The following is a 2,018-nucleotide window of genomic DNA, read 5'->3' as shown; positions in this document are numbered from 1 at the left end:
AATCATTATTGTCAATAAAATTCTATAAACAACTTACACATTTGAAAAAAATGAGCCCTTGTCTCTTCAAAAGATTATACAAAAACCTTTTAAAAATACTGAAAAATTAGATTTTGTTATTTATAATTATCTCATTAATTATATATTAAACTAATAATGATAAAAGAGAAGTGCATTCTTAGAAGGAGAATAGGTAAAATAATTATTATCTGTGATACTTTTAAAAAATAATAATAACATAATATCTATTTGATCTTGTTTATATTCTCATTCTCATCGAGTTAATTAAAGTTTTTTATTAGGTATATATATTTTTTTAAAAATTCTACTTTATATTTTTTTAGGGAGCCCTTCTTCCTTTAGCGGCCTTAGGCAATTGCCTAACTCGCCTGATGAAAGAGCCGTCTTTGAGAATAAGTCCTTGAAATTCTTTCTTTCGAGAAATAAAAATTGAATGTTCTTTTGAAAAAGGAAAATTGAAAGTTGAAAGGCTTTTTATGCAACAAATAAAAAATGTAATTAAAAGAATAATAAAATCAAGGAACCAATGAGAGAAAGTAAAAAAGCTGACCAAACTAGTTGGGGGTTGCATGCTTTAATGATTTAAACTCCGATGATTAATTTAATAAACTCCATCGGTGGTCTTTACACTTCAAAAAGGGAATAAAAAATTTCAAATTGATATGATCATCAATATTTTGTGTGAGTAAAAAGAATTATTTTCGTTTATTAATGGAGTCCATCAGTATTTTGAAGGCCATGAGATCAATGTACCATGTTTAATTTGTTAATAAAATGAGAAATGTTTTAACCATAAAGAGATATCATAAACAGAAACTCACAAATATGATTTGATTTGATATGATCCGTTAGATATTGTAAAACTATTTTTATTATAAAGTAAATTTAATATATCTAAAGTAAATAATCATAACATTTTAGTTTAAAATGAGAAAAAAATAGAAATTCAATTAAACTAAAAATATTAAAATGATATTTTCCTTGGCCGAAATAAATAAAATAAAATAAAAAAACATAAAGAAAATGAAAAGGGAAAAAAATGCCATCTTATTTGGTCACCATTAATGGTAGTTATGAAAAAGTGCTCCTCGGATGCCGCCAGAAGTGATAGTTGGGCGCGCTCCTTAGGAAAAATTTCATTTTTTAATTTTTTTTTATTTATTTTCTTAATTAATAAGTAAAAAAAATGTAAAAAAATTAAATGTATGAGGGCCAAAATGGGAGGGGGCAATATGGAACAGTATTATTATTTGCAAGATCATAAGAGAGACATTGGAGTAATTTTCCAAGTATGCTTTAAATATAAAATGTCACGCATCACTTAGCAGAAATGTTGAGATGGCCGAGTTGGTCTAAGGCGCCAGATTAAGGTTCTGGTCCGAAAGGGCGTGGGTTCAAATCCCACTCTCAACATTCTCTTTCTCATTTTTTTTTTTTTTTTAAATTTCTGAAAAACATGTCTTTCATTAGCAACGCCACGCATCAATTAAATGAGACCAGGCTCCGTTTTGGTATTAAAATATTTTGAGAATATTTCACTATTAGTTATTATTTTATCATTATTTTTTATTTATTTTTTATTCTTATTTAATATTTTATCATTATTTTTTTACTATTATTTACAAAATATCTAAGATCACATCACTCTCCAAATGCAACCTTATTCCTTATTCCAACTAAAAAAAAAAGATGGTGCTTTTATAAGTCACCAATTCAGAAATTCTTCCAAGCACCAAAGCAACAATCTCAAATGACTAATGCTAGTTTGGTTTCACACACAAGATGTGATGAAAAATTTGTTAATAATTGTAAGATAGTTTGTGAATAGTAGTGAAATAGTTTGAGTTAAAATATTTTATAAGATGTTAGAAAAGAAGAGAGAAAATGTGAATAAAAATATTATAAAGTTAAAATATTGTTAAAATATAATTTTTGTTTTGAAATTTAAAAAAGTTGAATTTTTTTTTTTTATATTTTGTTTAGGAAAGTTTTAGCGA

At 25.8% G+C, this 2,018-nt stretch overlaps 1 non-coding gene across 1 annotated transcript; it reads left to right on the top strand.

The window, feature by feature from the left end:
* The first annotated feature begins 1,353 nt into the window (after positions 1-1,353).
* On the top strand, positions 1,354-1,434 carry TRNAL-AAG. Its single transcript has one exon. It is a non-coding gene; the product is annotated as a tRNA-Leu (tRNA).
* The last annotated feature ends 584 nt before the right edge of the window (positions 1,435-2,018 follow it).

The sequence above is a fragment of the Juglans microcarpa x Juglans regia genome, chromosome 7S (assembly GCF_004785595.1).
Source record: "Juglans microcarpa x Juglans regia isolate MS1-56 chromosome 7S, Jm3101_v1.0, whole genome shotgun sequence".
Taxonomy (NCBI): Eukaryota; Viridiplantae; Streptophyta; class Magnoliopsida; order Fagales; family Juglandaceae; genus Juglans; species Juglans microcarpa x Juglans regia.
Note: the sequence above shows the minus strand (reverse complement) of the source record. Positions and strands in the feature narration are given on the sequence as shown.